Source organism: Mirounga leonina, unplaced genomic scaffold (assembly GCF_011800145.1).
Source record: "Mirounga leonina isolate KUSES-001 unplaced genomic scaffold, KU_Mleo_1.0 Mir_94, whole genome shotgun sequence".
Lineage (NCBI taxonomy): Eukaryota > Metazoa > Chordata > Mammalia > Carnivora > Phocidae > Mirounga > Mirounga leonina.
Window position 1 is genome coordinate 53,181,576 of NW_023270855.1, and position 15,088 is coordinate 53,196,663.

General features: G+C 48.0%; 1 protein-coding gene across 5 annotated transcripts in view; it reads left to right on the plus strand.

The window, feature by feature from the left end:
- Positions 1-11,027: 11,027 nt before the first annotated feature.
- EVI5L (ecotropic viral integration site 5 like) overlaps positions 11,028-15,088 on the plus strand; it is a 28,801-nt gene continuing 24,740 nt past the window's right edge. For all 5 annotated transcript variants that reach the window (XM_034996693.1, XM_034996695.1, XM_034996696.1 and 2 more), the window contains exon 1: positions 11,028-11,144. The gene's annotated coding sequence lies outside the window, so the exon portion shown is untranslated. The remainder of the gene's footprint in view (positions 11,145-15,088) is intronic.

Sequence of the window (15,088 nt, forward strand, 5' to 3'; positions counted from 1 at the left end):
AAAAAAAAAAAACAACTCCTCAGTCCTCTAGGTGTCACCAAACTTCTTGGAAAAGTGTTTTCCTCACTGCTGCCTCCCACCACTCCATGAAAATGACCAAGAGCAGGAACTACCTTCCCCTTGAGAAAACCAACAGACCCATTTTTGTCTTGATCCTACCCATAAGAAGGGTGACTACTCCCTCCTTCCTGCTGGAAACCCCATTCTTCCAGAACTTCCCTCCCTGATGGCCTCATCTCTGGGTTCTCATTAACTCCCCAGGGGCTTTTCCATCCCCTTCCTAGGCCCCTCTTCTGCCTGACCTTGAAATGAGCCTATCACTCATGAAGCTTTGCTATCCAAATCCCCTTCCACTGCTGGGAGGTTGAGGATGAAAGGCAGCTGGGGATAGACTGCTCATCCAATTTCTTCAGGACTGAAGCCAGCCTGGGGCAGCAAAATCAGAAGGAGGCACCAAGGCCAGAACTGCAGGAGAAACCATCCAAGATCCAATAGGGCAAACATGAAAATCCAAACTGGTCATGGGAATGGGGAGACCAGGGTGAGGCTATAGAATCATCTTGGCCTTGTGCTGTTTTAGGTACTAGATCTTTAATTACTTTCCTTTCCAGTGTTTCCTGTAATATTTAGTCTGTTTATGTTTCCAACTTCTTGGATCCTTTGGATAGATTGTATCACTCTGTCATTTATTTCTGAATTGTTCATTTATTTGTTCATTCCAACTCTCTCACATAGAAGCTATCCATTACTGCGTAATAGATTGTTACTAACCGAGTGGATTAAAGCAACACACATTTATTATCCCAGGTTTTTGTGGGTCAGGAATCTAGGCATGACTTAGGAGATCCTCTGCTTAGGTTGTTTCATGAGGCTGCAGTCAAGGGGATGGCCAGGATTAGGATTTTATCTGAAGGCTCAACTGGGGTATGACTTATTTCCAAGCTCACTCACATGGTTTTTAGTTGCATTCATTTCCTGTTGGACTAAGAGCCTCAGTTCCTAGCTGGCTGCTGGTCAAAGGATATCTTCAGGTTTTTGCCACATGAATTATTGCAACACAGCAACTTGCTTCATCAAAGCCAGCAGGGAGAAAGTGTGCCAGAGAAATGGAAGTTAGAATCTTTTGTAACCTAATTACACAAATGACATTTTTTCAGTGATGAGGCATTATATCAGTTAGAAGCAAATTACTCCTTGGAAGAAGATTACACAAGGTCATGAATATCAGGAAGTGGGGACCACTGGGAAGTATTTTAGAAATTTCTTACCATATCCCACCAGAATATAAATTCCATTACAGCAGGAACACTTTTGTTCATGTTAACTATCACTTCTCCAGTGTTTTGAAGAGTGAATGGCATGTAGAACGTGTTCAATTAATATTTGTAAAATGAAAGACTGAATGGAGTAATCTGTATGGTCTAAGAGTAGAATAGCTGGAGATTGTTCAATTCAACATTTCTTTTATTATGTTCAGGGGTTCTATTCACAGGTTGTTGAAACTAATCAAGGAGCAGTGGGATGGGTGGAATTGTCATAGCAGATAAAACCAGGGGTGGCAGACTGTAGGGTGAACACAGACAGGGAGGAGTCACCGGACTATAGAAGTCATGGTCTGCTCACTTGCATCACCTTGTAGGGCTCCAGGAAGTGATTAGGTGATATTATGCTTGGTGAGTGCTACATACCTGCCAAATATATCAATCAGCTATTGCTGCATAACAAACTGCCCCCCCCCCTCAAATTAATGGTTCAAAATAAAATCTATTTAGTTCACAATTGTGTGGTTCAGAAATTTGGGTCAGGCTCAGATGGAAAGCTCTGCTGAGCACAGCTGGGCTTATTCATACATCTGTGGTCAGCTGGCAGGCTAGCTAAGTTTGGTTACTTAGCCAGTGCAGTTTTAAAACATGACTGAAAATGCTTTTTAAAAAAAGATTTATTTACTTATTTTAGAGAGAGACAGAGAGAAAGAGCACAAGCGGGAGGGCCATAGGGAGAGAGAGAGAGAATCTGAAGCGGACTCTGCACTGAGTGCACAGCCCAACACAGGGCTCGATCTCAAGACCCTGCGATCACAACCTGAGCCAAAACCAAGAGTCGGAGGCTTAAGTGACTGCGCCACCCAGGTGTCCCATAAATGAAAACACTTAGACAATGAAAACACTTAGACAATCAAGAGATGAGGTCACCTTGAATCTGGGTGTGCCTAACTGCTTCAACCAATAGAGTATAGCAGAAGCAATATTATATGACCTTCAGTGTTATATCATTAAAGACCATGCAAGCTTCCAACTTGCTTGCTGGAAGACTCACTTCCAGAGTCTTGAGACACCATGTAAGAAGTCCAACTACCCTGAGGCTGCCATGCTGTAGATGTCATGTGGGGGACCACATGGAAATTCCTGAGACTATAGAGAGAGAGAGATCCCCACAATGAGACCCCAACCATTTGAGCATTCCCAGCCCAGGAACCAGACATGTGAGGAAAGATGTCCTCCACATAATTCCAGCCCCCAACCACTAGGCACCCCAGCCCTTCTAGTCTTCCCAGCTTAAGAACTAGATGCCATAGAGCAAAACAAACCATCCCCTCTGTGTCTTGTTCACAGAATCCATGAACATATTAAAAAATGGCTGCTGTTTTATGCCACTGAGTTCTGGGGTGGTGTGTTACCCAGGAATAAGAAATTGGAATAGATGGCCTCACTCATAGCTGGAGGTTGATTGGTTGGTGGTTGAGGCCATAGAGGTGATGAAGTCATATATTTCTCATCACCTGGACTAGCTTGGGCTAAATCAGAGTACACAGCTTTCATCAACCCCCAACAGAAACATCAAAAAACAAAAACAAAAAACCAGCAGAAACTGCCATAACTAAGTTTTCAGAACTCTGGAAAAGAGTCAAAGGTTTATAGCAACCAAGGAAACACTGGTTAATAAAAAAGGCAACTTCAGAATGGTAAAAGTCTTTGCAGCATTTTTATTTGCTCTGTCCCACCTTCTTCCTGGTGTGGCAGTGTCATATAAAGGGAAGTCCATGTTCTCAGCATGAGACCCTGGTCCCTGGATCTGAAGGGATCCCAGCAGACTTGATTCAAAAAATTATAATGTATGTATGCTCTAACCTGTCTGGAAACTACCTGAAAGACTGACACAAAGTACATATCTCTTTTTTGCTTACCTGGCATTCAAGCTAGAGAAGGCCTAGATGCTGCTCAAAAACCCTGCAAGCTGACTTAACAATCCATAGACATCTCGGGCAAAGATTATGGTCGAAACATACAATATACTGCCTGAGACTCAGGATCAAAAGCTGGGGAGAGTGTTTTTGGAAAATTAGGACATTCAGAAATACCTGCGTAGTAATGGGGATGTAGAAAGTCTGGTGCCCAGGTATTTGCCCAGGGCAAAATACATGCTCAGAAAAGACCTGAGAAGACCCCAAGGTTTACTCTAGGCTGATTCTAGGCCCAGTGCAAGCCTGGCTAAGTGTTGAAGGAGTGCTCTGGCACAGAAGTGATTTGCAAAGACAGAAAGGTGGGATTTATGTTTTATTTTATTTGTTTGCTTTCTAAGCTCTTGGATGTTCAAGCAAATCTCTGTAAAAACACCAGCTGAACCACAAACTAAGGAACAGAGACTTCAGTGACCACACACATGAAGGAATACAGTATTTGCAAGAATTGTTTGAGAAAATCACTAATCAAATGCACTACTAGTGCTTTCAGCAATCAAAAACCAAAAACGATAACATCAAACATCAAACTCTGGTGCAAGGGGAGAATCTGATATCCAAAGTTACCACATTATGAATATTCAAATTTCCAGTTTTCAACAAGAAAAATCAGACATACAAAGAAACACAAAAATATGGCCTGTTTAAAGGAAAAAGCAAATTGACAGAAACTATCCCTGAAAAAGTCCAAATATTAGACATACTAGAAAAAGATTTCTAAGCAACTGTCTTAAATATATTTAACAATCTCTCATTCTTTCTCTCTCTGTCAAATAAATAAATAAAAATCTTTAAAAAAAAAAAAAAGGCACCTGGGTGGCTCAGTTGGTTAAGCGACTGCCTTCAGCTCAGGTCATGATCCTGGAGTCCCGGGATTGAGTCCCACATCGGGCTCCCTGCTCAGTGGGGAGTCTGCTTCTCCCTCTGACCCTACCCCCTCTCATGCTCTCTCTCTCTCTCATTCTCTCTCTCTCTCTCTCTCAAATAAATAAATAAAAATCTTTAAATAAAAAAATATATTTAACAAGCTAAAAGAAAATATGGACAAAGATTTGAAAGAAACTAGGAAAACAATGTATGAATAAAATGACAACATCAATAAAAAGATAAGAATTATTAAAAAGGAACCAAACAGAAATCATTGAATTGAAACGTACAAAACTGAAATTCGAAATCACTAGCAGTGTTCAATAGCATATTTGAGCAGGCAAAAGAAAGAATCAGAAAGCTTGAAGACAGGACCATTGAGATTATTGAACCCGAGGAGCAGAAAGAGAAAAAGAATGAAGAAGAATAAACAGAGCCTAAGGGACCTTTGGGATACAATCAAGTGGACCAATATACACATTATGGGATTCCCAGGAGGAGAAGAGAGAGTGGCAGAAAGACCATTTGAAAAAAAAAAAATGGTTGAAAACGACCCACATTTGGTGAAATACATGAATCTACAAATCCAAGAAATTCAGTGAGCTCCAAATAAGATAAACCCAGAGACTAAGATACACTAATATCAAACCATCAAAAGACAAAGTGAAAATCTTGAGAGCAACAAAAGAAGTGATTCATCATTTCCAAGGGATCCTCAATAATATTAATAGCTGACTTCTCATCAAAAACCATGGAGGCTAGAAGAGATGGTGGTGACGTATTTAAAGTGCTGAAAGAAAAAAAAAACTGTCAATCACGAATTCTGTATCTGGCAAAATTGTCCTTCAAAGATAAGAAAGAAATGAAAATATTCTCAGACAAACAAAAGCTGAGAGAGTTCATGACCACTAGACTTGCCCTGCAAGAAATAATAAAGGAAGTCCCTAGGGACTGAATCTACCAGCACTTTGATCTTGGACTTTCCAGCCCAGAACAAAAGAGAAATACATTTCTGTTATTTATAAACCACCCATTCTATATAGCATTTTGTTATAAAAGCCCAAACGGACTAAGACAATACTCAATGGTGTGAGACTGAAAGCTTTCCCCTAAGATCAAGAAAAAGGAAAATACCCACTTTTGCCATTGCTATTTAACATTGTACTGGAAGTTCTTCTTTTTTTTTTTTAAAGATTTTTTTTATTTATTTATTTGAGAGAGAATGAGAGACAGAGAGCATGAGAGGGGGGAGGGTCAGAGGGAGAAGCAGACTCCCTGCCTAGCAGGAAGCCAGATGCGGAACTCGATCCCGGGACTCCAGGATCATGACCTGAGCTGAAGGCAGTCGCTTAACCAACTGAGCCACCCAGGCACCCTGTACTGGAAGCTCTAACCAGAGCAATTAGACAAGAAAAAGAAATAAATGGCATCAAAACTGGAAAGGAAAAAGTAAAACTACCTCTGTTCACCAGTGGGTGACATAATCCTATATTTAGAAAATCCTTAAAAATCCACAAGAAAGCTACTAAAACTAATAAACTAATTCAACAAAATTGCAGGATACAAAATCAATACAACAAATTCAACTGCACTTCTATATACCTGCAATAAGCAGTCAAAAAAGATAAGTAAAGCAATTCCACTTACAGTAGCATCTAAAAGTAAAATACCTGGAAATAAATTAAACCATGGAGGTGGAATGCTTGTATATTGAAAACTATAAAATGTTGTTGAAAGAAATTAAAGAATATATAATAGGTAGAAAGATACCCTGTGTTCATGGATAGGCAAACTTAATATTCCTAAGATGTCAATACTTCCAAAACTATCAATGGATTCAGTACAATCCCTGCCAAAATTCCAACAGTCTTTTTAGCAGACGTGGAGATGCCAGTCCTCAAATTCATATGAAATTGCAAGGGGCCCCAAAAAGCCAAAACAATTTCAAAAATGAAAATCAAAGTCAGGGACGCGTGGGTGGCTCACTCGGTTAAGCAGCTGCCTTCAGTTCAGGTCATGATCCCAGAGTCCTGGGATCGAGTCCTGCATGGGGCTCCCTGCTCAGCGGGGAGCCTGCTTCTCCCTCTCCCTCTGCTGCTCCCCCTGCTTGTGCTCTTTCTGTCAAATAAATAAAATCTTAAAAAAAAGAAAGAAAGAAAATCAAAGTCAGAGGACTCACACTTTCAGATTTTAAAACTTAATACAAAGCTATCCTGACATAAGGATAGACATATAACCAATGGAACAGAATTAGGAGTCCAGAAATAAACGCATACATCTATAGCCAGTTAATTTGTTACAATGGTACCAAGTCTATTCAATAGGGAAAACAATAGTGTCCTCAACAAGGGTGTGGGACAACTGGATCTCCACATGCAAAAGAATGAAATTGGACCCCTACTTCACCCCAGATATAAAAATTAACTGAAAATAGGGGCGCCTGGGTTGCTCAGTTGGTTAAGCGACTGCCTGCCTTCGGCTCAGGTCATGATCCTGGAGTCCCGGGATCGAGTCCCGCATCGGGCTCCCTGCTCAGCGGGGAGCCTGTTTCTCCCTCTGTCTGCTGCTCCCCCTGCCTGTGATCTCTCTCTCTCTGTTGAATCAATAAATAAAATCTTAAAAAAAAAAAAAGTTAAAATCTTCATGGGGCGCCTGGGTGGCTCAGTCGGTTATGCGACTGACTCTTGATTTCGGGTCAGGTCATGATCTCAGGGTCCTGGGATCGAGCCCCAAGTCAGGCTCCGCACTCAGTGTGGAGTCAGCTTGGTATTCTCTTGCTTCCTCTACCCCTCCCCCACTCGTGCACATGCACCTTCTCTCTCTCTCTCTTACTCTCAAATAAATAAATAAAATCTTTTTTTAAAAGATTTTATTTATTTATTTATTTGTGAGAGAGAATGAGAGAGAGAGAGTCAGAGGGAGAAGCAGACTCCCCGCTGAGCGGGGAGCCCGATGCGGGACTCAATCCCCGGACTCCAGGATCATGACCTGAGCTGAAAGCAGTCGCTTAACCAACTGAGCCACCCAGGCGCCCAATAAAATCTTTTAAAAACCAAATAGTTATAATTTTTTAAATGAAAAATAACAAGTACTGGCAAGGACGTGGAGAAACAGGAACCCTCATGCATTGCTGGTGGGAATGTAATCTGATGCAGCCACTGTGGAAAACTCTTCTGGGTCCTCAAAGAGCCAAACACAGAATTACTCTATGGTCCGGCAATTCTTACTCCTAGGTAGATAGCAAAAGAATTGAAAGCAGGAACTCAACTAGATATCAGCACATCCACATTCGTAGAAAAATTATTCACAAAAACCTGAAGATAGGAACCACCTGAATGTCCATCAACAGAGGAGTGAATAAACAACATGTGGTTCACACATCCAATGGAATATTATTCAGCCGTAAAAAGGAATAAAGTTCTACATGATAGGTGAACCTAAGTTCATCATGCTAAGTGAAAGAAGCCAGACACAAAAGGACTGATATTGTATGATTCCACTTATATGAGGTCCCTAGAATAGGCAAACTCATAGAGACAGGAAGTAGAATAGAGGGGTGGGGGACAAGGGGACTGGGGAGTTAGTGTTTAATGGGGACAGTTTCTGTTTGGGATGATGAAAACTTTTTGGAAATAGATAGCAGTGCTGATTGCACAACACTGTGAATGCACTTAATGCCACTGAATTTTAGTCTTAAAAACGGCAAGAGTTATATGTATTTTATCACAATTAAAATTTTTCCAGAAAAGAGGGACTCCTGGCTGGCTCAGTCGGTAGAGCATGTGACTCTCGATCTCAGGGTCAAGAATTTGAGCCCCATGTTGGGCATGGAGGCTACTTAAAAAAAAAAAAAAATAGATTTTTTTTTTTTTTCAAAAAAGAGAAAGAAGTCACAATGCCTCCTAGGATCTAGGCTTAAAACTAGCCCAGCATCACTTCTGATGTAGTCTGTTGGTTAGAACAGGTGACAAGACAGCTCAGATTCAAGTGACAAGAAAACAGACTCCACTTCCTCATATAAAGAGCTACAGATACTGTGGCTTTTCTCTCTCTCTCTCTCTCTTTCTCTCTCTATGAGACAAATGAGGTCTAGGCTCACCCTAGTCAATATTCATAACAAATGAATTTCGAGTCCAAAGTTTAACCCAGAAAAAATTTTTGATTGTGCTAAAATTTGTTATCAGCAAAATACTGAGAGAAGAGTCTTTTAATAAATTCAAATGTGCAAAATTCGACTCTGGAGAAATGACAACCACATACCAAAAAAATCACAGTGGTAGAATTAGCAGTTGGTAAAAATTGGACAAAATGAGCCTGATTAATGAATCGAATGTTTCAAAAAATCACATGGAAAAAAATGTTCCCGATAAAGATGATTTCAATCAAGTAAAACTGAGCATAGAAGAAAAAGTTGGGAATGGTTTAGCTGCACCAAACAGAAAAGTGATCCAGGAATCTAATTGGCTAAATGCAGTTTGTGATTCAAAAGTATTTTCCAACAGAAATGTGTTGGATTTTTTTTCCACTGTGCTTATAAAAATGGAATCAAAGTGTCCCCAGAATAAAACCATCCTTTGTGTGAAAATGGCAACGTGAAGACAAGAGGGTCAAATGTCCTGTGCATCTTTTCTTGTGTTTGATTTTATTCACCAGACACCAGATGCTGCTAATCTCCCAGGCAAGGCCCCAGAAATGAACTGGTCATGACCCTTTTCTGGGGTGCCCTGGACCCCACCCAGACATGTGCTTCTATAGACCCCTTTGTCTCTCACATCCCTGCTGCCAGTCTGGGTTTTTCTGTTCCTTGGAAGGTGTGACTCACACCAAACTGTTCTTTCCTGAGGGGAACACTAGTGGGGAAAACCTCTGGAAACCCAGGTAAACCCCAAGACTTTGGCCCTTATGATGGCTACTCAGTCCCCCACACTGAGGGATCACGGGCAGCCAACATAAAGATTGTCCCTTGCTGGTCACCGGATCCTTACCATGTCCTGGCATTATTCTTACCCTCCTGACTTAACGCCCACCCTGCATCGCATTTCTAACCACGTCCATGCAGGTCTACGGAACCCCCTCAAGCCCACCCAGAAATTGAGGGACAATGTCAATGAGATTCATTTCAGCTTCATACTCTGCAAATCCAAAGTCACATTATAACTTTGTCAGGACTATGAAATGCCCAGCGGAGAAGCTGACTTTAAAAGAAGTGAGGTAAAGATGTTCTTTAAAAAAAAAAAAAAAAAAAAAGGGAGAGGGTATACAGGCATGTGGGGAGAAGGAATGCATTACATTTATTTTTACCACCCGAGTTTTTAGAAATATGTTTTGGGGCTTTTCTTACAGTTCCAGAATTTTAATAGATGCAATGTAGATAGTAAAAGATAGAGAGGCAAAGAGGGTGTGGACAGTATTCAGAGAGTTAGGCAGGGGCAGAGAGGATACAGACAGAAGCAAAATGCAGATGGGACAGAGTGTAGACAGAGGCAAAGAGAACGGCCAGGGGCAGGCAGCGAACAGATGTCAGTCATTGCTCCCAAAACCAGATAGAAGCCCCTAGTATTTAGAAGGTTGAGATCTCAGACCTTAGAAGGCCCTGACAGCCCCACTCTCTATCCCAGCCCTCGCACACCCATTTCTGCCTCCCCATTTTCAGCCCCCATCCTGAACTTACACTGTTACCTTCTCTTCTGTGTCCTTCCCTGCCGCATCCCCTCCAGGGCCCATCCCTTGGGATGGAATCGTGTCCTTTTTGCTAAATCTTGCTTGCTGTCAATGACTGTCCCTACATGCTCCTCCCCAGCCTGAGTGACACTCCCCCACCCTTTTCTTCCCTGTTGAGTCTTGGGCCTACCATTCATTTATTCATTCATTCATCAAGCATTTATACTTGGTTCCCACGAGCCTGGCCCCTGCTCAGCAACGCTGGGGACGCGGGGGAGACCTGACCTAGGCCCTGCATCACCCACCCGCCCCCACCCTCCAGGTGGGGGATGGGAGGGCCGTGTAAGCAGTGATGACACAGCCTGATCAGAGTTTTGATGGGGGAACTTAAGGCACTGTGAGCCCCAGGGAAGATACTTAACCAAGCCTAGACTAGGTTAGGGGACGGGCCTGGGCCTTGGACGAGACCCCACCCTCAGCAGCCCCGCCCCCAGCACAGAGCTGGGCGCAAAAATGCGGTCCCATCACCGCCCCCTCAGCCTGCCAACGCCCCTGCTCAGACCCAACCCGTTAGCCTCTCCCTTACTTGCCCCGCCCCATTATTGGTCTAGGTCACGCCCCCCTCAGCCCCTCCCCCATTTCATTCAATCCGGCCTCAAGCCCCACCGCCAGGGAGGCTAACCCCAAACCAATCTCACGACCCCATTGGCCAGGCAGTGTTACTGCACCGCCTTCCTTCAGTGTTATTGGGTCCTCAGGTGTCAATCTTCTTTATAGAGTCCCAGCAGTTGCCATGGCCGAGATTTGAGGGGCAGATAATAATGGACGGCTCAGGACGGCTCGTTATTGGGCAGAGAGCCCGGCTCTGGGCGGGGCTTAGGGCCAAACGCTTGGCTGCCTCCGTCTGGGGTTCTTCAGGGCCGCAGCCTTCCCTCAGAGACACACCCCTCTCTCCTTGTCATTGGTGCCCCCAGGTGTTGCTCAACAGGATGCCACATTTCGATAGGCAAAACCACCCGTCCTTCACTGCTTTCCTAATTTCAATTTGCTTCTCTCCTTAGAGGCGGCAACCTTCTGGCCGTAGCCAGGGCCCCCCTCACGGAATGGCTACGGATTGGCCCGGCAACCCGTCACTCCTGGATGGTGGGCGGAGCCAGGGTGCCTGGGGGCGGTGAATTGGCTGACTGGGCCTCGGGGGCGGGGCAGCCGCTCCTGTCAGCGGGTGAAATGGCAGCGGCAGAACCGGCGGCGGCCGCGGTCCCGGGGGGCGGCTGAGGGGGCCGGGCCGGGGCTGCGGGGCGAGCAGCGCAGCGGGGATCCAGCGGCGCGGCCCGGGACAGTGAGGCTTGGCACGGCGATGGCAGCGCGTTCGGCGCAGGTAGGCAGGCGGCGCGGGCCGGGCCTCCCGGGCGCCTTCTCAGGCCGGCGGCTCCGCGCTGCGGCCCGCTGGGGCCCGGCAAGACCGGGACTCGGGCTGCCTCGCCACGGAACCCGCGCTGGGAGCCCTCGGCACTCCCGGAACGGACCCTAGCCGTCAGCCTTGGGCCGAGGCCCCCGCCCACCCTCGTCCCGGATGCCTCCGGACCCCTCGGGGCCCCTCCCCCGACCCTTCCGGGCGCCCCCCTCCCCCATCCCGCCCCCTCGGCAGGGGCCTCCCCCCACTCCCCGGCCGTGACCCCCGCCCACGCTTTCCATAGACCCTCAGGACTCCTCCCGGACCCTTCAGGTCTCCCCCAACCCCCACCCCGCAGACCCGCCCCCCAAGGCGCCCCCCCCTCAGGGCCAGGACCCCCGCCTCCCGCTATCCGGATCCCTCAGGACCCCTCCCATCTGCAGACCCCTTGCCACCCCATCCCTCCCCTCACTTCGCATCCTATCTCTGGGCCCAGACCTGCCCCCAGCCCCAAGGCTAGGAGCCTCAGAGCCCTATCCCTCCCTTTCAACCCACAGGACCCTTCCCCTAGCCTCTGTAAATCAGGATTCCTACCACAGGCCTCCGCTCAGCCTGCTGGCCCATCTCCCACCCCCAGCAACCCCATGCCCAAGGGCACCGGGAAAAATCACTCCTCAGGCTCCTCCCAGGACACTCCAGCAGCTGCACACACACCCCTGAGCCTGACTCGTCCTGAAAATCCACCCTCACCTCCTGCTCAGGACCTCCCAACAGATAGTCTGAACCTCCCTCAGGTTCAGAGGCACACATCTTTCTGAAAGCCCCACGCTCACCCGTGCGTGCCCCCCGCCCCCACATACACATCTGGGAGCCAACAGTTCTCACAGAGATGACCATGAACCCTCGACAACTCATACTGACAGACACCCTGGCCCCTAACACACAAACAGCCAGGAGCCCCCTGATCTGCAGGTGGGCGTACACACACACACACACACACACACAGAGCTGGACACTTGGATCCCTAGCATGCACAGAGGAACGCAGACCTCCAACATAGACCCAGACAACTGGGCCCTCCCCACACACACACAACACAAACACACACTCTCACACGCAGGACTCCTTTGCACTTTCACACACCATGGATCCCACCTGCCCAGGTCCTCCTGTGGTGCCCAGAGCTCCCAGCTCAGGCCAACTTGGAGACCTGAGCTGCCTACCCTGCCCCAGGCAGCCAGCCTGCCCAGCCACACCAGCCTTCCTGACCTGGTGAGGGTGGCAGGGTGACCCAGAATCTCCCAGCACCCCTGTGGACACCTGCCCCAGGCCTCTTCCCCTTTATCCATCTCCGCCTGCTTTGCCCTTCTTCAAAGGGAAGGGCACTCACTCTCCCTCCTACACTGAAGTCTTCCAAAAGGAAGCACTGCCTGCCCCCTGATTTATGCCACCCCCTGGTGGGGAGGGGTTCAGGCTGCTCCTGGCCTAGTCCTGAAGTCTGACCAGACTGGGAGGACCAGCCTCCTGACCCCATCTCGCCTGCTGGCCTCAAATGGCAGGGCCAGCACTGTTGCCAGGGGCAGCCCCTGATAGCCCGCGTGAGTTCCTTCACCCACGACCAGTGTATCATGCCAAAATGAAACGGCTTCCTTCTCTCCTGGCATTTGGGACCCAGTGGGGCTGGGTTTGGGCCTGCCAGAAGCAGACAGCTCTTTGTTAAGGAATATTTTCAGAAGGGAAGAATGTGCTGAAGAGGCTCGGGTGGAATACGAGTGAGTAGTCAGCTTGGTTTTCCCCTTGGCCAGGCTTTGATCAAGCCAGAGGACCATGTCCACCCATCTTTCCCGGTTGTGTTGGTTCTCTCCTTTCGTCCTGCCACCCACAGCTCTCACCCTCAGGTCCAACCTGTGGGTTTCCCTGGGCTTTTGTGGTTGGCTGCGGGAGGTTTGGAAGGAGCTGCAGGTGGCTTGGCCCTGGCAAAGGGATGAGGAAAGAAGATCACAGAACTGGCGAGATGGTGTGGCCAGGACTGCAGGGAGTGAGGAGGAGCCTGGGTCCTGCCCGTGCAGAATCCAGATCAGTCCAGCCCCAGCACTGCCTGTCTGGGCTCCTTTGAGCCACATGAGCATGCCTGGAAAGCCCCAGAGATGCAGGCCCAGGCTTCTTTGCAGATATTCACCAGTGGATTTTGGACGGCCCTGGGAAGAAGCACCTATTGGCTCAGGGCCTCAACTTCTCCATCTGGAAAATGGGGGGATAAATCCTTAGACCCTTGCTTTGTACTGCAGGGGAGCCAGTGAGGTTAGGATGTGGTCCTGAATGTCCCCTGGGCACCGTGTGGGAGGGGTCAGTGGGGTCCAGCAGGGCAGTCACCTATCTATGGGTGATAGCAGAATCATTGGCTGCCCTGGTCCCCTGGTTGTCATTAGTTGACGCCTCACTGGATAATGGCCATCTCTCTGTGGCCAAACTGCATCTCAGGAAGCCGGCTCAGTTGGGGGTTGAGAGATGTTCTGTTGTGGGATTCGTGGCCGCACAGAAGCCTCCTGTGGGGACGGAGGGTAGGAGGGGGCCTACTTGCTGGCAATGCCCTCGCCTCGCGTACACCTCTGACGCACAGACCCGGGTAGGGAGAGGCTCATTCTGCCCACTTGCTGAAGGGAGGAGTGGATGAAGACTCCTGAAGGTCACGAGGCACACAGGAAACAGTCTCCACAGCCTCCCCAGGGTGGGCCCTTGTGCAGATGCAGTGGGGCCAGAAGGCTCTTCAGAATAGACTATGAACTCCTTAGGAAAACACGAGAAAGCTTCCAGGGAGGGCTTGTGAACAGTATCATGCACTTTCACCCGAGGCTGGGGGTACAGGCCTGTGTCTTTGGATATGCGCTTTGATGGGTGCGGGGGGCGGGGGGGCGGCGAGGCGGAGAGTGATCTCAGTTTCTTCTGGCAGAATACAGATGCTGATTGTTCCAGGTGAATCCCCACCACGTGCTAGGAACTGAGTCAGGTGCTGGGGTATGAAGGAAGGTCACACGTGGTCCCTGCCCTGCCTCTAAAGACCCTCTTGGCGCACCCTGATCGGGCCCATCCCACATGCCAGGCCTGGTGCCAAGCACCATTTATGTATTATCTCATTTAATCCTCCAAACCATGGGGAGGAACCAAGATTCCAGTGTGCACCCTCACCATCACGTCCTGCTGCTTGTCATGTGGAAGCATGAGACAGAATTATGCCCAGCATGCTGTGGGAGTACAGAAAAGGGTCCAGTGCATCCCTGAGCCGTCAGGGAAGGCGGAACAGGGATGACATGTAGGCCCAGAGAGGAGCTCTCTGGGCAGGCGTGGTAGGGAAGGGCATTCCAGGCAGGCAGAGTGTTTGGACAGAGGCTCACAAAGCAGGAGCAAGTGTGGTGCATTCAGGGAGCCATGCCTTGTTCGGTGGGCCTCATCCTGTACTCCCGGTATCCCAGATGCAATCCACAGGGCACATACTGCGCACCCCTCCCTGGGAAAAGGGACCCGTAGTTGGAAGAACTCAAGAGAGGGAGCAAGCCCCACCCTGCCCAGCAGGAGTCTGTAGCACACCTGTTCCAGAAGTCAAACGGGAGTGACAACGGACTCACCGGAACCAGGGGAGAGATTTATCTTCGAAGGCCCTGTCCGCACAGCTCACTTGTACTTTTCTTGCCTCACTCAGTGTGCTGTGCTGTGTTGTGAGATGGTTTCATTGAGGTGCGTCTCCCACACCGGCCCACTAGTCCCACAAGGGCAGGGAGCCTGTCCATTTGTTCACGGCTGAATCTCAGACAAGTGTAGGACACATAGCAGATGCTTAGTAAATACTTGCTTCGTTTTAGGATCTGACGGTCTTCCCTACCACCCACTTAGGGAAGACGGCCTGGATCTCTTCCACAGAAAGAGGTTGACCC